Source organism: Pongo abelii, chromosome 23 (genome assembly GCF_028885655.2).
Source record: "Pongo abelii isolate AG06213 chromosome 23, NHGRI_mPonAbe1-v2.0_pri, whole genome shotgun sequence".
Taxonomy (NCBI): Eukaryota; Metazoa; Chordata; class Mammalia; order Primates; family Hominidae; genus Pongo; species Pongo abelii.
The window spans coordinates 52,975,799-52,997,343 of NC_085929.1; the positions used below are offsets into that span (position 1 = coordinate 52,975,799).

Consider the following 21,545-nt stretch of genomic DNA (forward strand, 5'->3'; position numbering starts at 1 on the left):
TGAACATTAAACTTTATTACCCATTTTTAAAAATAAAGAAATCACGGTGGCTCACGCCTGTAATCCCAGCACTTGGGGAGACTGAGGTGGGCAGATTACCAGAGGTCAAGAGTTCAAGACCAGCCTAACCCAGCCTAACCAACATGGTGAAACCCCATCTCTACTAAAATTACAGAATTAGCTGGGCGTGGTGGCACATGACTGTAATCCCAGCTACTTGGGAGGCTGACACAGGAGAATAGCTTAAACCCGGGGAGCGGAGGTTGCAGTGAGCCGAGATGGCGCCATTGCAATCCAGCCTGGGCAACAAGAGTGAAACTCCGTCTCCAACAAACAATAACAACAAGAAAAAAAAGAAATCAGGTGCTATCAAGGGTAGGTGCTGAGGTATACCCCCCACCATTCCCCTCCAGGACGGGGCTCTGGGGTGTGGGTTGCTGATGGCTCATAGCTGAGACCCTGCACTCAGATTCCGCCTCCCGGCCCAGTTCCACTGCCCTCGCTGGGGCAGCCCCCATCCAGCAATGGGTAAGGGTGGACACAGTGACCATCAGACTGCCCAACGCAGGCCATCCCTGAGGGGCCATCCTAGCTCTGCAGCACGCTGTGGGGTGGCTGAGGCCTTGTATACCTGCAGGGCAGTCCGACCTCCCCTCTGCCCAGGCCAGGGCCCCTCACTGCCCCCAGCTGTGGCTCCTGAAGGCTCCTCCACACCTGCTGCCTCCTAAGCTGGGGCCTGGAGTCTGTTTCTCAGGGAGGCCAACCTCAGCCACGTGCTGATTTCAGTGAGTTCAGTCGTTTTAGGAAATCCTGTCAATCCTCCAAGGGAATGCTTCGAATGAGCTTTTGAAGAACAAATGAAACTGATTTATAATCAGCGTAACAATCATCAGAGGTAAATGGTACCTCTGAAGAATCTGAGTTCTCCCTCTGCTTCCCCCAGGCATCTCCCAGTCTTCACTACCAGGTTACAACACCTAAGAATGTGTAACTGGGCCGGGCACAGTGGCTCACGCCTGTAATCTCAGCATTTTGGGAGGCCGAGGCGGGAGGATCCTGAGGTCAGGAGATCAAGACCATCCTGGCTAACACGGTGAAACCCCGTCTCTACTAAAAATACAAAAAAAAAAAAAAAATTAGCCGGGTGTGGTGGGGGGCGCCTGTAGTCCCAGCTACTCGGGAGGCTGAGGCAGGAGAATGGCTTGAACGCAGGAGGCGGAACTTGCAGTGAGCCGAGATCACACTACTGCACTCCAGCCTGGGGGACAGAGCGAGACTCCGTCTCTTAAGGGAAAAAAAAAAAAAAAGAATGTGTAACTGGCTAAGCCAAGGTGACTCCAGATTCCAGTATAAGCCCTCTCGAGAAGGAGGAGGGCTGAAATCGCTGATGTTTTGCTGAATTTCATGAGCATGCACGGCCTCCACACCAGTAACCCCGAGGGCTCGCAGGCACCAGAGCTGACGCCGGGTCAGAGCCAGGCACAGGCCAGGGGGGTGCTTTCCCCTCCAGCCCAGGAGTCAGGGCAGGATCCCATCCGCCTGTTCTGCACTGGCAGGGGCTGCCCCCAGGGAAATGGGAACAGAAGGGTTTCCCACCCCACTCAGTTAAAGCAGACAGAGAGAAGCCAGCCTAGACCCTCATCCAGGCTCCCAGCACCCATGGAGGCTGTCTAACCTCCCTGCCACTCCCCGCTACGGGGGTTCAGCCCACCACAGATGCTGCATCCCGCCGCCCTGCATGCAGGCCATGTGCACACACACACCTGCACACACATTTGCACAATGCTTATAACCTCCATGTATTCACACATGCACTCACAATTTCCTGTCTACACATGTCCATACACACCTGTTCACACACACACACTCATACATACACATGCGTTGACACACCCTCACATACACCTCACATCCTGTCACACACACGTGCACAGCTGCACACCCAGCTGCACACTCACATGGGCAAGTCAGTGCTCGTGGCTTCCTGTCCAGGTGGGCGGCTGGCCTTTGTAAATCCCGTGCGTTCACGGGAGGTGTGACGCTTAAGGTACGTTTCTCCTCCTTTGGACACTTCAAATTATCTTGTTTCTACTTTTAAAATATGTGACATTTGGGAGTGTTTGCTTTCCAAGTTCCAGCCAGTGGCCAAGCACAGCACACTCTGGAATAACAAAGCCACCGGGAGAGGCTGGGTGTGCTCACCCAACCGCAACGGCAAACAAAGGGCCTGTGGGGCCCAGCCCTGCCCTTCCCACAGCCGCTTCTGTCTGTCCCAGGTACTAAGAACCCAGGCTGGGCCCGGGGCTCAGACTCTCCCAGAGGAAAGTGAGGTCCAGGCCCATGACCTCCAAGTAGCTTCCCGGTCCCACTTGCTCTGGGTTGGAACTCACTCTCCCCTCATCCGAGGGCTGGAAGACTCGGCTTCTCACCTCCAGCCTGGGATTTCCTCTAAAAGGCCCAGGAAAAGGTGGCCCAGCCCTGAGTGAAGACAGCGCTTTGTATCTGGAAGGTTTGAATTTGAACTCTCAGACTGGCATTCCTGCTTCCAAATTTGGTTTCTAGTGGCCCCCAATGTCCTCAGGCTGCCCCGTGAAAGGGAGGCTGACAGACATAAGCTTGTCCTGCCCCCGAGGGGGGCACCTCTGCAGGGACCAGAGATCAACAGGTGGCTGCTAATGCCCGTGAGAGCACAGCAAACCCAGCCACAGGTGTTTGCCCCTCGCTGAAAAGGTCTTGCTCCTTTAAATATGTTGCAAATAAAACTAATCTCCATGGAATTGTTGGTTTGGTTTGCTTTGTTTTTTTAATGCGGAGTTGTATTTGCTTTGTTTTTTGTTTGTTTTCATTTTCAGAAAGTAGCTGTATGTGTTTCCCATGGCTGCCATAACAGATGACCCCAAACTACAGGCTTAAAACAACAGAAATTCATCGTCTCACAGTCGCGCAGGCCAGGAGTCCGAAATCAAGGTATCAGCAGGGCCCAGCTCCCTCTGGAAGCTCCAGGGTGGATCTCTCCTGCCTCTCCCAGCTTCTGGCGGCTCCCGGCGTCCCTGGCTTGTGGCTGCATCTCTCCAATCTCTGCTCTGTCCTCACAAGGTCATCAAATCTCCCTCTCCTTCCTGTTATTAAAGACACCAGGCCGGGAGCGGTGGCTCCTGTAATCCCAGCACTTTGGGAGGCTGAGGCGGGTGGATCACCTGAGATCAGGAGTTCACTAGCCTGGCCAACATGGTGAAACCCCGTCTCTACTACAAAAATTAACCCGGCATGGTGGCGGGCGCCTGTAATCTCAGCTACTTGGGAGGTTGAGGCAGGAGAATCCTTTGAACCCGGGAGGCGGAGTTTGCGGTGAGCCAAGATCACACCACTACAGTCCAGCCTGGGTGACAAGAGCAAAACTCCACCTCAAAAATAAAAAATAAGGCTGGGTGTGGTGGCTCATGCCTGTCATCTGAGCACTTTGGGAGGCCAAGGCGGGTGGATCATCTGAGGTCAGGAGTTCGAGACCAGCCTGGCCAACATGGCGAAACTCCGTCTCTACTAAAAATACAAAAAATTAGCCAGGTATGGTGGCGCATGCCTGTAGCCCCAGCTACTCGGCAGGCTGAGGCAGGAGAATCTCTTGAATCCAGGAGGTGGAGGTTGCGGTGAGCCCAAAATTGCACCATTGCACTCCAGCCTGGGTGACAGAGCAAGACTGTATCAATAAAAAAAAAAAAGAAAGAAAAAATAAAGACACCAGTCATTGGATTTAGGGTCCACCCTAAATCCACGATGACTTAATCTCAAGGACCCAAACTCATTACATCTGGAAAGACCCTATTTCCAACTGAGATCTCATTCTGAGATTCCGTGTGGACACGGATTTTGGGAGCCACTGCTGAATTCACTACAGTGGCCCTCCGTGTTTGTCCTGGAATTGCAATCGCATACATTCTAGCCTCTGCAAACCCAGTGCCCCGAGAGCAGCAGTGCCTGGCGGGCAGAGCCTTTCCCGCAGATGCTTCGGAGGTGGAAGCGTCCAGGACTCCCCGGGTGCTGTTCTCCCTGCTTGCAGGAGATGATGCTCCTGGCCTTTGCCAGCTCATCCTCCCCCACCCAGCCAGGGAGAGGTGGAGTCCCCATTGCAACCCCTCCTGCCTCCAGCAGCCCCCTGCACAGCCACAGGCCCCTTCGCCTCGCGGCCCCTGCTCCTGCCCCACAGCCTCCAGACCTACTTGTCCCTTGCATCGTGACGGCAGAGTCCTCCACAACGCTGGCCTCACCACGTGTCAATCCCACTGGCTAGAATCCCACTGCTCCATAAAGATCCCAGCCTAAGGGGTCCCAGGGCCCAGCCCCCAGCCACACGCACAGCCCCCTCCACACCACACTCATGAGCCTGTGCCGGCCCCACTGTCTCCCTCCTCCCAGGGCGGCTACAGATGGCCCTGTGCGTACACTGCAGGCCATCCTCCAGCCCCGAGTCCTCTCTCTTGGTCTCTGCATGTGGCTTTCCAGTGCCTGGAGGCCACCCGCATCCCCTGGCAGTACCTGTCCTCCGCCTCAGGCACTCTCCCTCTGGGGAAGCTCGGCCCACCTGCCTGCTCAGGGTGCCCCTGGGGGCTCTCATGGACTCCAAATTTCCCCTCTCTAGCAATCACCCCACCAGCTCCACATCCAGCCCTGCTTGTACGATGGTTCCCCCCGTGTTTCTCTCCCCAGCTCTGTGCAGGCAATGACAGGGTCTGTTTGGGGGTCAGTCTGAGACTGTCAGGCACACAGCAAGTGCCGAATAAATGCCTGGTGTGTGCAGGGCATATGCTGAGCACCTGGCAGGGAGGGTCGCTGGGGGGAAGCTGGGTCCATAGCAGGTACTGACAGACACTTATGAAATGAAGTCAAAAAATGCCAGGATTTCCCCAGTTCCAAGCCAATGATTAATGCCTGCACTTAATCCATGAGTTACAAAACCACATAATTCACGTATTTGATTCAAATAGTGCAGGAAAGGTGTTGATGAAATGAATTAATTTTATAGTTAAAACATCTTTTCTTTGTTTTAATAAAGGACCATGAGAACCAAGAGCAACTGGGTTCTGGATGAACTGGACCAGCCAGGGAAGGTCCTGTCCCTGTGTTCCTTAGGGCTGATTCCCAGCACCTCCAGCGTTTACAATGGAGCCAATTCAGGATTCCCCCGAGGGTTGGTGGTTAAGCATTTGCAGCACAGCACTGCACAGAAGATAAAGTTAAGCAAAGCGTGAGTGGATTACGGTACTGTTTATAGGTAGCTGGAGGGGCTGCTAGCATGAGTGGATTACAGTGCTGTTTAAACAAGGTAGCTGGAGGGGCTGCTCCCCACCAACCCTCAGGGAGAATCCTGAATTGGCGGCATTTGTAAACGCTCCCCGCGGCTGAGTTGAAGAGATGTGATATGACAGATTTTAATTCTAAAATCATCTGAAGGTAAATAATTCAGGTCAAATTGAGTGAGCTCTGTGTCTTTTAGCTCTGTATCTTTTATTTTCTAATAGAGCTTTTATAAGACACACTATTTTCATAAAATAAATGTTCAGCTACGCTATCAGGATTTAACTTTACCTTTCCTTTTGTAGGAATTCTCATTCAAAATAAATTTGGTGTTCCCCTTACACCCTAGGATTCTGCTTGGAGTCAAAGGCTTGCTGAGTCATTCAAACCTGGGGGAAACTCGCCCATACCATGCACACCCCCATCACCATGGCAGCCTCGCCTCCCACACCAAGGACGGTGTCCACCTGGGCAAACCGACTGCTGTGCTCAATCGTGCAGGCAGCCTGCCAAAAGCTCCCCCTCTCCCCGTAGGAGGGACGCATGGCTCAGCTTCCTGGCTACCATACAGAAAAGCTTTTGAAGAGAGTCTTACTCTGTCGCCCAGGCTGGAGTGCAATGGTGCGATCTCGGCTCACAACCTCCGCCTCCCAGGTTCAAGCGATTCTCCTGCCTCAGCCTCCCGAGTTGCTGAGATTACAGGTGCACACCACCACGCCTGGCTGATTTTTGTATTTTAAGTAGAGACGGGGTTTCACCATGTTGGCCAGGCTGGTCTCGAACTCCTGACCTCAAGTGATCTGCTAACCTTAGCCTCCCAAAGTGCCGGGATTACAGGTGTGAGCCACCACGCCCGGCCAGAAAAGCATTCTTAACGGCAAAAGAAAAGCTCCCAGGAGCCAACGCCTATCCAGCCCTCATGGCCTCATGCACCTGCCCCGCCACTGGGGACCTGTCCCACACCAGGCTTGGGGCTGGTGCACTGCCCTGCCTGTCCAAAGACCCTAGCACCAGAGCCATCAACCCTTGGCCTAAGGGGCTTCCAGAAAAGCCGTAGCTTCACAGGGCTTCAGCAAACGGCTCACCTGCTGCAGACAGGGGCTGGGTGCTGGGTGTGCTCCTGGTCTGTGAACAAGGAAAGGGGTGCCCAGAGGGTCTCCGCATCATTACATGGAGACTCTGGCAGGGGGCTGGGCACAAGCCCATGGAAGACAGAGGGCATGGGAGTGGGGGCAGAGGGCCCACGCAAGGGGATGCTGATGTGAACCCCTGGGTCAAGAGCTCCAGAACTTACCCCTGGGGGGCTGCTCCAGGAGCTGGGAGAAGAGAGATGCAGGGCCTCAGGACTCACCCAGAAGAGGGCGCACAGCAGGCAGAGAACCTCAGGACCTGGGGGAGGGCTGGGAACGCGCTGGGAACGTGCCCCAGGAGGGAAAGGGCATGTAAAGATTGACCACTTAAGTTCTTAATAAATAAAAAGTTCTTAAATAAATAAAAAGACAATTCCTTTCTGGTCCTAAGAAACAGCTAAGAGCTTTGAACTAGAAAAACTAGAATTTCCAAAGGCCACAATGGTAAAACTCAAGCACTTGATGAAGGCTTAGTTTATGCAGAATTAACGATCAACATGAAACACAAGAACAGAGAACAAGGAGTGAGTGGAAGGGCCCGGGAACAGAACACAGGGCAATTTCAAAGTCAGGTCATTTCACGCAAATGCACAAAACCTGAAGTCAACTCAAAGCCCCATCAAAGAGCTCAGTCCTAACACTGGATCCCAGGATGCAGAAAGCACAGTCTTGAAGACACAACCCAGCAGCATGGTTCACGTATCAGACACTTCACTACCAGAGAAAGCACACAGATAGGAGGCAAAGAAGGGAACACTACAGGATTTCTAAGAGGAAAAGGGTATGTCAGAAATGATAAAACACCGCACGAATTTGCCCACCTGTTATTCCATTCACTCATCTATCCATCCTTCCATATACCCGCCCACTCATTCACCCACCCCTCCACCCTTCCATCCATCCACTTATTCACCCATGAATCCACCCACCCATCCATTGTTCATCCACCCACCCACCCAGCTTCCATCCAACCACTCACCCAGCTTCCAAGCACTCACCCAGCTTCCATCCAACCACCCATCACACATCCATCCATCCATCCATCCAACCACGCATCACACATCCATCCAGCCATCCAACCACCCATCACACATCCATCCAGCCATCCAACCACCCATCATGCATCAACCCACCCATCCAACTATCCACCATTCATCCATCTATCTACCCATCATACATCCATCCAGCCATCCATCCAACCACACATCACACATCCATCCAACCACCCATCACACATCCATCCATCCATCCATCCAACCACCCATCACACATCAACCCACCCATCCAACTATCCATCATTCATTCATCCATCCATCCACCCATCACACATCCATCCATCCATCCAACCACCCATCACACATCCATCCAACCACCAATCACACATCCATCCAGCCATCCAACCACCCATCACACATCCATCCATCCATCCAACCACGCATCACACATCCATCCATCCATCCAACCACCCATCACATATCCATCCATCCATCCAACCACCCATCACACATCCATCCATCCATCCAACCACCTATCATGCATCAACCCACCAATTATCCATCATTCATCCATCTATCCACCCTTCCACCTACTCACCTGCACTCACCTGCCCACCTGTCCCTCCACCCACTCATCCATCTAATAAACTGCCAGCACAGGCCATTCTTTAGGCACTGGGATTATAAGAATGAACAAAACAGATCCCTGCCCTCATGGAGTTTCCATCTAGGTAAAAAAATGTCAGATGTTCAGAAAAACCAAAAATACATGAAGAGTCTTACAGCAGATGGAAAAAGCAGAGGGGGAAGCTTTGAAGGGGTGCTGGCATGGAAGGGGAGGGGGAGAGGGAGGGGTCAGGCTGCAGAATTCAGGCAGGGCAACCATCAAAGTAGGGTCAGGACCAGAAAGAGTGGGCCCAGTTAAGGCTCCTGGCCAAGCCCTTTCCACCCCACCAGATTCCAACCAAACCTGAGAAAGTACCTCCAGCCTCCAACATACATGGCTCACGTGCTCACACACACTCACATGCACGCACACAGGCACACACAGGGGTTCCCACTGCAGGGCAGTGGAGGCAAAGCCCCAGCCCTTTCCTGTTCTGCAACGTGACAGTCCCACACCAGCGAGGCCCCACCGGGGATAGGAGCTGCACAGAAAAGCCCAGGCGGCTGCAGTCTGAGCAATGGGTCATGTACAGCAGTCCACTGCCAGTCAGGACCCTGCCTCTTCCCGGGGACTTCAGAACCCCTGTGGTATGCAGCCCCAGGCAGAAGCCAGGCCAGCAGAGGCCCCCAGCCACCAGGGCCTTTGTCCAGCAACAGAGCTGTGGGGGAGGACGTGCTACCAACTCGGCCCTGCAAGGCAGGCTGAGATAGAGATGGAGGGACAGACAGGGCAGGGCCACATGGCGCCCCAACAGCTCAGGTGGCGCTCCCTGACCCTGGCTATCCCCAGGTTCACATTTGGGGACGAGGACATGAGGAGCACTTTCACAGCAACCTCCTCCAGAGGTGAGCATAGTCCACACATGACCTTCCCTACAAGGCAGGCCGCAGCACCTGGCTGGTCAGATGAGTACACGAAGGTTCAGAGAGGGCAGTAACTTGTGCTGGGTCACACAGCTGCATGGGTGGGAGTGGAGTTAAGCCTGCATCCGCCTTAGTGTCCACACAGGGCTTGCAGGGACGGGTCCAGAGAATGAGTCCACCTCACCGCCTTTCCTGGACAGGTGCCCCTCCAAAATGTCCCTATAGGAGAGGCCGCCCAGGGGGCGGGATTGCAGCGGCCTCAGCACCCCATTCCAAACCCCCACAGCACTGCTGTCAGGACAGAGGTTACCTGAGCAAGATCCTGGCTGGTGCCTCAGTTTCCCCAGCTGTAATAAATCCATCCCCCAAGGCAGGGATTTCTGTCTCTCTTGGCCAGGAGCATTCCCCAGCACTAACAGGCTGGTGTGAGTGAAACAGCTCATTTGGTACAGCTGTGAGCTACATACCTGCACAAGGGCGAGGTTACTATTACTGGTCCCTGTTCCTCCTGTTCCTCACTGCCTTCCTGATACGGGAGGCACCCTCTGTTCACCCCTCCATGCCCCACGCCCTCTCCTCCTCCCCAGCTCCCACTGGGAACTGCTGCCTGTCAGCGCCCACATCTGCCCTTGGGTTTCATGCATTGTTTGACTTTCTCACCTCCTGGTGACTTGCTCTGCACCTGGAATCCCTCCTGAGTCACACCTACAGGCGGCCCAGCCCCGCCCCACCTGGCAAGGTAGCCAGGAAAGGCCTCAGCGGGAGGACCCAGACCCCCACCCCACAAGGAGGGAGCTGGGAAGGGGGAGGCCAGCGGAGCCCGGCACTGTAGAAGCCGCTTGTCCAGGGCTGGCCTTCTCTGCGTGACTTCATTAGTGTCTCTGAAGCAAATTCCCAGATCTCCAGACACACCCATTTAAAAAAATAAGAAATGCATTCCAGCAGCAAAGAAAAATGATTCCCACTGATCCACTGCTTTGCTGTTTCTTACAGGAGTCACCTACACGCTGAGGGCTGGAAACCCTGCCGAACCTGAAGGATGGGTGCATGTTTGACCGTCTTCCGTTGCTTGCAGCAGCTCCAAGCCGAAGGCTCCAGCAGCACACAGGCCCAGCAGGCCCAGGCGACCCTAGCCTGGAATCACCCTCGGGGACACAGCCTTTCATAAGAGGGGCTCCCTACAACCTCCCTCTCCATGACGCCGACAATGGAGGGGAGACTAGGAAATAACCCACCCTGTAATGGGCTACATGGTAGCCCCCAAAAGGAAGTGTCCACATCGTAATTCCTAGAATCTGGGAATGTTACCTTATATAGCAAAAGAAGGAATTTTACTTATACGGCAAAAGTGCAATTAAGTTAAGGATCTTGAAATGAGGCAATCCGATTAGCAGGTGGGCTCGATGCAATCACAACATGAATTATCGTAAAATGAGCGCAGAGGGAGATGAGAAGCAAGGGGAAGGGCTGGTGCAGAGGGAGGCAGAGCCTGGAGCCAGGCAGCCACAAGCCAAGGCCTGCAGCCACCAGGCGCCAGGGAGGCAGAGGGGCTCCTCCTAGAGCCTCCAGGAAGCGCAGCTGGCCCTGCCAACACCTTGATTTCGGCCTTCCAGCTGCAGAACTGAGGGAAGGCATGTCTGTTGTTTTCAGCACCCCGGTTTGTGATCACTTATCACAGCAGTCCTAGGAGAACGAGGCCCAGAACACGCCGAGGAAACCAGCCAGTCAGCAGGAACCCTCTTCCAAGGTCAATCCCCCGAGGAAGCTGCACCCCGAAGCCTCCCAGCATCTCCTGGAGCCTACACAGTACCTGGAGCCACGGGAGATAAAACACTCCTTGTTTGCCAGGGCTCTTATGGCACTGGGAAGACAGCGGCATGAGGACCCAGTGTGCCAAACAAACACAGCGTCTCCTGGGCCCGAGTGGACTCGGGAAGTCCTGGTTGCCAAGACTGGTAGGGGAAGGGCAACCACAGGGCTCTGGACACCACCACACCTGGTCCCTGGCACCGGGGGTACACACAGCTGGCACTTAAGGGGCGGTCAGCCCTGCTGATCACCAGGACATGAGGGTCCCTACAGCCCCGGCACCACCCTGGGGTACAGAACCCCATCTCGACTCCCCCTGCAGGGCATTTCCAACCCCCTCAAAACAAACCCAGGGTCCTTCCAAGCCAAGGGGTGGACCAAGGACTTGGCTCTCTTTAGAAGGACATTGGTGGCAGCTCAGGAGGCCTCCAGGACCCAAGATGAGGACGAGCCTGGTGGCGGGTCCTACCTAGCGGGGACAGGGCACAGCCAACACTCCCTGGTCCTGGAGTGAGGGGGACGCAGCCTTCACGCCGCCCTGGGGCCCAGCACACACCAAGAAGACAGTGCCACTGTGGGGCAGGTGGGGCTCCCCTGTGCCCTCCAGGCCTCGGTAGTTGCTTTTCTCCAGGGGCCATGGGGATGGGCACAGCCTGGAAACAGCCTTGTCCAGGGAGGGTAGGGTTGAGTGGGGACATTCGGGTGGGATGGGCCTGGGTCTTCCACCCAGGGGACAGGGCACTGTGCAGCCTGGCGCCCCACTGAGCACTTGGCTCCTGATGGTAGGGAAAGGGCTGGCTCTGCCACACCTCGGAGGGACGTAGGTTGGGGGGCCTGGATGTGGGGCCAGGATCTGGCCACGCTCCTGCTAGACATGGAAAGACAACCGAGGAAGGTGAGCCAGGCAGCTGTGCACAGCAGGGCTGGAAGGGACGTGCCCAGTGCGTTATCAGCATGCAGAGAAACCTTGCCAACTACGAAGAGCAGCGTGCCCAGGCTCAGCTGGAATGCTAGTGAAAACCTCATTCATCATGAAAAAAGGCTGCTCAGCACCCAAATGGTTCAAATTCCCCTGGCCACTCCAGTGTGGGCCAGGACAGACAGTGCCCTAGGGACAGATCAACGTCCAGAAAAAATGAGCACAAATTCTTAATTCATCACTTGGAGTTGGGGGTAATGAACTGCCCTCGTTAATACAAAGTCTACCCCCACTATGTCCAGCCAGCTTCCTCTGAGAAGTGTAACCCCACCACACCCAGCCCTGGCAGGCCAGAGGTGCGTGATTAACCTGGCCCCTGGCCCCCAGGAGCAGGACAGGCGGCTTTGTCTGTCCACACCAGAGAAAGGGCTTGAAAGTGGTGACCGGAAGCAGGTGAGAGAGCAGAGAACACTCGCCCCCGAGGTCGTCTGGGTCACTACCCTCAGGGCAGAGGCTCAATTCAGACTCTCCAGCAGCTCCCGGCAGCCCTGGGTCCAGATCGTGGTTGGTTATAAACAGCAGAGACTGCCAGACCCCCACCACAGCACCGAAGGTGGGGTCTGCTCACTACGCACGCCTTCAACAAATATTTACCGGGTGTGAGTGGTTGTGATTGTTTAATTAGGGAGAGGAGACACCAAGAGCAGCCGGGGTTGTGGTTAGCAAAATAATGGACCCCAAAAGGTGTCCACATCTTCATCTCTGAAAGCCAAGGATGTGTGACCTCATGGCCTAAGGGACTTTGCAGATGTGATTAAGGATCTTAAGATGGGGCAGTCATCCTGCATTACTGTGTGGTCCCAAAGTCATCACAAGGCTCCTTGTAAGCGGTGGGGGGGTGAGGGGCAGAAGGTGCTACAGTGGTGGAAGCAGGGGTCGGAGTGAGGTGAGGAAGGTGCCAGGGGCCAAGGACCAGGTGGCCTCCAGCAGATGAGGAAGGCAGAGCAGCAGGCTCTCCCCAGGGCCTCCTGGAGCAGCCCCGCCCACGCCCCTGACTGCAGGGCTCCTGCCCTCCAGAACAGTAAGAATGAATCTGTGCTGTGTTAAGCCCCTCGTGTGTGGAAATGTTACAGCGGCCACAGGAGACTCGTGCAGGGGTGAGTGAGCGTGCCCAGCCCTGCTCTCACGGAGCCCACACTCTCTGCAGAAGCGGCATCCCTCCAGTGCATGCGCAGATGCCCACGACCTGCAGCCAGCCCGGCCAGGCAGCCTTGTCTCCCCTCAACAGCCCAGACTTTGAAGTCACGGGGAACGGCGTGCGCTTTAAACCACAGCGAGGTTTCTATTGCATGCAGCTCATCTTCAGGCCACTTTTCTAACTGTGTGGGCCACACATTTCTGGGCAGATGTTTGTTCCTCACTGACTCACATTCTACACCTAGTTCAGCTCGCCCACCTCTAAGCTGTCCGGGTGGGACGCAGGAAACCCTCTGCTCCTGTGCTTATCGTTCAGAAAGGTAAACACACCGCAGGAACCTGCCTCCCACCCTGGAGTGGTCTGTGGCCCTCGCAGACACGCGACAGGCAGGCCAGCGAGAAGCGCCAACAACCCTGGTTCCCAAACTCCTTAGCTCCTCAGCTAAGGAGCACCCACGGCTGAATTGTGTCCCCAGAAAGATACGCTCAGTTACTAACTCCCAGTACCCTTCAAAGTGACCTTGTTTGGAAATAGGGTCTCTGTAATCAACTTAGGATGAGATCATTAGGGTGGGTCCTAATCCAATGACCGGTGTCCTTACAATGAGATGGAAACCTGGACAGAGACAGACGTGCACAGGAAGAACACAGTGTGAAGACGGAGGCGGAGACTGCAGTGATGCATCCGTGAGTCAGACACCACCTGGGGCTACCAGAAACTGGAAGAGACCAGGAGGGGTCCTCTCCTAAAGCCTTCGGAAAGAGCACAGCCCTGCAGGGACCTTGGTTTTGAACTTCTGGCCTCCAGAACAGTGAGACAAGAGATTTTTTTTCTTTTTCTTTTTTAGACAGAGTCTCGCTCTGTCGCCCAGGCTGGAGTGCAGTGGCGCCATCTCGGCTCACTGTAACCTCCACCTCCCAGGTTGAAGCAATTATCCTGCCTCAGTCTCCCAAGTAGCTGGGATTACAGGTGCCTGCCACCATGCCTCGCTAATTTTTGTGTTTTTAGTAGAGACGGTGTTTCACCATGTTGGTCAGGCTAGTCTTGAACTCCTGACCTCAGGTGATCCACCTGCCTCGGCCCCCCAAAGTGCGAAGATTACAGAGGCTCTACTCTTGAACTCCTGACCTCAAGTGATCCATCTGCCTCATCCACCCAAAGTGCTGGGATTACAGGCGTGAACCACTGCACTTGGCTTGAGACAATAGATTTCTGTTGTCTTCAGCCACTCAGTTTGTGCCGATCGGTTACAGCAGCCCCAGGAAGCTCACAGAAGCTGGAGGAGGACTGCAGAGTGTGAGGACCGTGCTGGGCCCCAGTGCTGATGGGCTGTGCCTGCATACCGCGCACAGGACACTAATTCTGTTTATCAAAAGCCCCAGCTTTGGGGGAAGAAATTGAGTGGAGAACAGGAGATATCTGGCTAAATTTACCCACACCCTGATCCCCCGGCAAGATTTTAATAGAAAAGTTACCCAGAAATGAAATAATGCCCCAGCTTTACAGCTACATACCAGAGACATGGCAAATCTCAAAACCTGGACTCTATAGAAAAAGCCAAATGCAAAAGACTTGAGAAGCACCAAGGAGAGAAAAACTTGAAGTAATCCTGAATTATCTGAAAATCACGTTTTCCCAAGAAAGGATTCTGTTTCTGCTTTATTTGAGATTTTAATTATAGGTTATATAATGATTTTCATTTTGAATGATAATTAACTCTCAAGTTTAAGGACTAACTGCGACTTTACTAGGAATATTTGGAAGTGAAGCTTTAATCCTGGAAGCCTCAGTGAGCACTAGCCCACGTGCAACCCTGCGCTAAGCAGATGTCACTCCGCAGGGTGATGGCACAGCTCGCCATGAATGAGGACCTTATCTCAAAGTGCAGAACTTGCAGGCTGGGATGGATGAGCGCGTCAGCAGATCACATGAAGATGGAAACCCCGTGACTCTGATAAGAGAACCCAAAATAGGCCGGGCACAGGGGCTCACGCCTGTAATCCCAGCACTTTGGGAGGACGAGGCGGGCGGATCACGAGGTCAGGAGATCGAGACCATCCTGGCTAACACTGTGAAACCCCGTCTCTACTAAAAAAAAAATACAAAAAAGTAGCCGGGTGTGGTGGTGGACACCTGTAGTCCCAGCTACTCAGGAGGCTGAGGCAGGAGAATGGCGTGAACCCGGGAGGAGAGCTTGCAGTGAGCCGAGATCGCGCCACTGCACTCCAGCCTGGGCGACAGAGCAAGACTGTCTTAAAAAAAAAAAAAAAAAAAAAAAAGAACCCAAAATAAAACTCACAGCCGGAGTGACGTACACATTTTACAATAGAATCGCAGAAGGGCTAGAATTTTTTAAGATTTTCCCATGAGCACACAGATGATTATGTTTTTACACCAAAAGTTTCTGTCCTTGAACCTACACAGATTGTCCTTGGCCCTAACAGGGCCTCCCAGGGATAGTTGGGGACCATGAGCTGGGGCAGGGGGGCCCTCACACAGGACAATTACTATTGTCCCAGCCTAGGGAGTTGGTACAAAGCTCAAAGCCAGCAGCACTGAAGCGCTCCCAAGTGGCTACTCACCTGCTCGGTTCCTGATTCCCAAACCAAGCTAAGGCCCCAGCTAGGGAGCACCCAACACTCCCAAAGTCCAGGTGGTGTGGGCGTACAGGGCCCACAGCACTTTGGGAGGCCGAGGAGGGTGGATCAGAAGGTCAGGAGTTCGAGAACATCTTGGCCAACATGGTAAAACCCTGTCTGTACTAAAAACACAAAAATTAACCAAGTGTGGTGGTGCATGCCTGTAATCCCAGCTACTCGGGAGGCTGAGGCCGGAGAATTACTTGAACTCAGGAGGCAGAGGTTGCAGTGAGCCAAGGTTGTGCCACTGCACTCCAGCCTGGGCGACAGAATGAGACTCATCTCAGGGGGAAAAAAAGATTATTCTCGCAGCCCCTGGGGTCCTAAAAGCAGGCGATCAAGAATAAACTCAACCCTAACAAAGAAGCTCCGGCCCACTGGCGCACACAGGAGGGGCACCCAGGTCTGCCTTTACCCAGACGTGAGGTGAGTGAAAGTGACTTGTTGCCGTCCCCCTCCAAGATGTTCAGCCTTGCAGAAAAACCCGCCTTTCCTGTGATATCAGAGCTGCCACTCAGGAATGCGCCCCACGGAAGACGAAGATGTTACGTGATGGCAAATCGCCCGCTCACAGCGTGGAGAGAGATGAGGAAGGGAAGGGCTTCCCGGGAATGCCCAGAGGCCTGGAGCCCACACTCCCACTCACAGCTGTGAGGAGCACGAGGGCGGACCCACGTGAGAGCTTAGCCAGTGCTCACACAGGAAGGACAAAGTCAGACGTACCTCGGCGTCCCCTAGGAAGGGGCAAAGGAGACAGGGAAGGGAAGTGTGCGTGCTTGGAGGGTCCAGTTCCTCCTAGCTCAGCACCAGAGGCAGCACAGGCAGCACTCTGACCACAACACAGAATGAGTTTCAGGCCCCGAGGGCATTATCTCTGGCCTACGTGGAGGGGCGGGATGGCCAGCCCTTGTCTCATTTGCACATGGTGCCTGCTGCAGGCCCGTGGGCATCTTCTGTTCGGCAGAGGACGCTGCTGTCTGCATCTAGTGCAGAGGGAGGAAGGTGACAATAACAAGCAAACACCGCCATGGGGGTGAGGGCTGCAGGGAGGACAGAGGAGTGGAGACAGGGAGGGAACATTCAGTGAAGACCTGGGGGCAGGTGCGCTGGAGGGGCAAGTGCCACAGTGAGAGAGGCCAGTGTGTGTCCCGAAGGCCAGAGTGACCTGAGCCTGGGGAGCCGGGAGTCAGGCTAGACCTGAGCGCCACAGGCCCAGTGACTGTACTTTATACTGGAGCACTGGTCACCCCAGGAGGACCAGAACACTGATGTGACAAACGCGTGCTTCACCAGGCATTCTGGGCGCTCCGTGAAGAAGGGATCGTCAGGGCAGGACGAGGGTGGCAGGGAGGGCAGCAGAAGGCCCCAGCAAGGTGATAACATGAAAACAGGGACAGGCAGCAGAGAGAAGAGCTGGGCTGGGGAGGCAGAGTCATTAGGTCGTGGCAAGAGGCTGAATGTGGGGCCAAGGGGCATCCACCGTGAGCCGGTAGGCTGAAATGAGGGATGGGGAGAGGAAGCAGGATCAGAGCAGGGAGTATCTGGAGTTGGTACTGGGGACGCCCTACAGGGGACCAGAGGGAAGAAGCTAGAGGCCCCGGGCATCTGACCCTCCCAGGAGCGGCTGTGAAACTCACCTCTCACAAGAGATCCCCGAGTCAGATCCTGGCCCCGCCCGCCTGGGTGTTGACAGAACTGGGATGACAACTGTCCCACCTCCTGGGTTGTCACAGATACATGGGAAAGGCCGAGTGAGAGCAGAGCCCAGGACTTCCGTTCTTGGTCACCAGTAGAGAGAACTGTTCCCAGTTTAGGTGTTTTTTTTTGTTTTTTGTTTTTTGTTTTTTTTGAGACAGTCTGGCTCTGTCGCCCAGGCTGGAGTGCAGTGCTGTGATCTCGGGTCACTGCAACTTCACCCTCCCGGGTTCAAGCAATTCTCCTGCTTCAGTCTCCCGAGTAGCTGGGACTACAGGCGCCCGCCACCACACCCGGCTAATTTTTTGTATTTTTAGTAGAGACAAGGTTTCACCATGTTGGCCAGGATGCTCTCGATCTCCTTACCTCGTGATCCACGTGCCTCGGCCTCCCAAAGTGCTGGGATTACAGATGTGAGCCACCATGCCCGGCCTGTTCCCATTTTAGTAATGAGTGAGTGGTTGTAATCGTTTAATTAGGGAGAGGAGACACCCAAAGCAGCACCAGGATTCAAAACCGAGTCCTAAAGCCAGTCCTGATTTAATGAGGTCAGGTTTCTTGTGGGGAAGGAACAGCGTCCTCCCAGCCCCTCAGGTGCGAGGTTAACAGCTGCAAAGCCCCTCCGGGGCTGCTGCATACTGCCCATCACACTGCCCTTTTCAACCAGCACAGAAGGCGCCTTTTACAAAATGCTGTTAAATAAATGATGCAAGAGGAAGGATCTAAGCTGGTAAACCCGGCCGGCCGTTGACCCTCGAGGGCCTACAGCTGCAGCTCAGAAGCCAGAATGCCCGGGTTTGAGTCCTGACCCCACCCTCCACAGGGCCAGCAGGGTCCTTGCCCTCAGCACTGAGGCCGGTTCTCTGCCGTGGGGCGGTCCTGTGCACTACAGATGTCAAGCAGCATTCCTGGCCTCATCCCACCAGCAACCCCAACCCCAGCTGTGACAACCAAAAGTGTCTGATTTTGTCAAATGTCCCTGGGGGCAAAATCACCCCTAGTGGAGAACCACTGGGCTAGATGCTTTGAAGTCTTGTACCTCAGTTTCTATGACCCCATTATAAAATGGGATCACAGAGCTGCCTCGAGAAGTCAATGAGAAAATACGTGTGGAATCATCTAGAGCAGTAACCAGCAGAGCAGAGCACCACTAAACATTAGCTATAGTCCGGCCAGGCGTAGTGGCTCACGCCTGTAAACCCAGCACTTTGGGAGGCCAAGGCAGGCCAATCACCTGAGGTCAGGAGTTTGAGACCAGCCTGGCCAACATAGCGAAACCCAGTCTCTACTAAAAATACAAAAAATTAGCCGGGCGTGGTGATGCATGCCTGTAGTCCCAGCTACCCAAGAGGCTGAGGCAGGAGAATCACTTGAACCCGGGAGGCAGAGGTTGCAGTGAACCGAGATCACACGACTGAACTCCAGCCTGGGTGACACAGTGAGACTCTGTCTCAAAACACACACACACACACACACACCCCCACCCATTAGCTACAGTCCCTGCCAACCTGGGGAACAGAGACATGGAAGTGTGTGAACCACACCCAGCATGGGGGTGGACCAACAACAGCATAAGCAAGGCAGCCAGGAAGCTTCAAGGGAGGAAACCTATGATCCATCCGAGGTCGGGAAACTTCTAGAACCTTCTCAGAGCAGGGTACAGCTGCTGAAGCAGATTTTGAGGGAGGCCCATGATGGGCAGAGGGATGGGGAGGGGATGCGTTTCAGATGAAGGGATGGCAGGTGCACAGGGAGACCGAACAGGGCCCTGTGTCTGGACCCACAGGAGCCAAGTCGGAGCCTGAGCAATTTAACAAGCACAACTACAACGTTTACAAAAAGACCAAGGGGCTGAGAACCGAGGAACACGAGCCCTTGTTTGCCTCTCAAGGTTGTTCAGGACTCTCTGCGGAGCGGAGAAACTAGGAGGGCATCCCAGGCACATCTAAGATGCCGGAGCCTTAAGGCTTCCTGCCCTCATCCCTTTCGGAGAATGGAATGGCTGGAATGGCTGCAGACCCCAACCACAGTCCCAACGCCGTGAGAGGGTGGCAGCCCTCCTTTCCCTGCAAAGATCATGGGAATCCACAGACCCTGGGGTCTTGGACTTCTCTAAGGCCAAAATGGATTTCAGGGACACGGGAGAGCTGTCAGTATTTTCTCCAGCATCAGATTTGTTGAGCTTTTCCTGAAATTAATTGCTACTTCCTTCATCCAGCTTCTGCTGCCGCAACACAGGAAGCCAGGGGCTTTCAGCAGCCACTTGGGCCGATTCCAACCTTGCAACCGTGAGGCCCCCGAGCTCGGCTTACCAGGGAGCGAGTAATAAAACCCCTCTGACGACAGCACCACTTTCATCGTGAATAAATGAGCTCAATTACCTCCACGCAGAAAAAGGAGCGCTTCAAAGGGAAAGAGGGAAAAGGGGAGGAAGAGGGACGGAGTAGAAGTAATCAGTCTTAATTAGCCTTATCTCCGAGGGAAATACATATGATAATTTTGGTACCCAAAGAGATTCAAATTAGTCTCATGCCAATCATTGCATGTTAGTGGGTCTTATTGGTGATGACAGACTTGGCCGTTCCCCAGTCATTAGTTTTCTAAAAATGACTCTCCTGATGAAAAGAAAACCTGAGAAGCTCAGAAGGTGGATTTCCCCTCAATGGGTCAATCATCTTCAGAGGGGATCTGCTGGCCTAGGGGTCCCCAGGGGCCTCAGCCGCCCCTGCCCAGTGCAGCCCCCAAGCTTCCTACAGCCTGGACTGGCAGCCTGGGAGGCTGATGCCAGGTCTCAAAGCCACGTTAGACGTTACCCTAGGGCTCCTGACTTGTCTGACAAAGCCAGAGGTGGGGGGTGCTTGCACAGTCCCCTCTACCCATGAAAGAACCAACGGCACAGATGAACTTGGTCACCCCACCGAACGGGCTGGGGGAGGTCTGGCTGTGTGCGCTGGCCTGGTATACAGTAGGTACTCAGTATCTGCAGAGTAAAGATGGCGTCCTTGCCAACTCTTGGGAGTGTAACAGGCCCCTTTCCAGGGACCCGCGGCCATGGCTTCTTCATCTGAAGCAGGAAAGTCGACGAAGCACCCCCCACCCAGGCCACATGGCGGGCACTGGCTCGGGGAAGGGGTGCTGACCGTGCTGGCCGCTGCTGCATCCAAGCTGGCCCTTCAGAAAGGTAGAGCAGCCCGCTCAAGGCCGTGAGGGGCAAAGGGGAGGAAGGGGACCTGGGGAAACTGACACAGAACAGGCATCCACTGAAACTCAGAGCAGAGGAGGGGACCTGGTTCAGGCCTGCTCATACCTGGAGTAGTCTCCACCCCCAAACCCAACACAGGTGTGGGCTGTGGGAGGCGGGGGTCTCCCGCCGCCTCTGCCCGCCTGCCTTGCCCACAGCCGAGCCCCGGTATAGCCAGGAATTTAGGATTAGCACTCAGTGAGAGACAGCGGGGGGGAAGAGCCCCAGACCCAGACGGCACCAACAGACAGCCACAGACTAGCAGGCGTGGGAACACCACAGGGCAGGTGACCACAGTGCCTTCCTTCCACCTGCTGTATGACCAGAGGGCCACCAACCTGGGGTGCAGGAGGTCAGAGCCGGGAACCCCGTTGCATCAGGCTGCCAACACCTGTGCTGGTGGTTTTCCCTCCACTTCTGATGCACAGAACCTTGGAAGCCATCCTTCCTCTCTCTCTGCTCCCTTGCGCTCTTCCTGCCTGATAAATACCTGCTAATACCTCAAACCCTTGTTATAAGCTCGATAAACTTGTGCTATGTGCTGCTAACGAGCAGCTAACGATTGCTCAGGTGTTTATATTAAACAGATTAATCGAGGACACAGTCGATGGAAGAGTCTCAAAGTTATCTCCGGTATGAACCAAATCCCACCTAATCCCAGAGAGCTTTCAAAAAAAAAAGACAGACTATTCACCACTGGGACCATTGTAAACTCATTTTTCAAATGAGCCATCATTTTATGGAACAGACGATCAAAGACCAAAGCAAGATGTGCGGCTGAGATGCAGAGAACGTGTGTTTCTGTACCGCTCTCGGGGTGGCTCTTTATTTTTAAAAACCACTGTTGGCTACATTTGGAGTAATTCGTCTTGGTGATGAGTCAGGAGGTATCAAGGAAAGAGCATCTTCAGAGGCGGGAGGATAAGTCACGAAATTTCGACGGTGACAGGGAGGCATGAAAAAACAGGATTTCAAGACCCAAATGATTAATGGCCCAATGGTTTCCACCTGGTTCCACTGTTTCACGCTAACCAATTAAGCCTGCAATCTGGAATAAAGTACTTTAACCTGAGAGCCACTTAAAAGCAATTCATGTC

General features: G+C 54.2%; 1 protein-coding gene across 2 annotated transcripts in view; it reads right to left on the reverse strand.

Moving 5' to 3' along the window:
• CELSR1 (cadherin EGF LAG seven-pass G-type receptor 1) overlaps positions 1–21,545 on the reverse strand; it is a 182,213-nt gene that overhangs the window by 85,914 nt on the left and 74,754 nt on the right. The gene's annotated exons all lie outside the window — the stretch shown is intronic.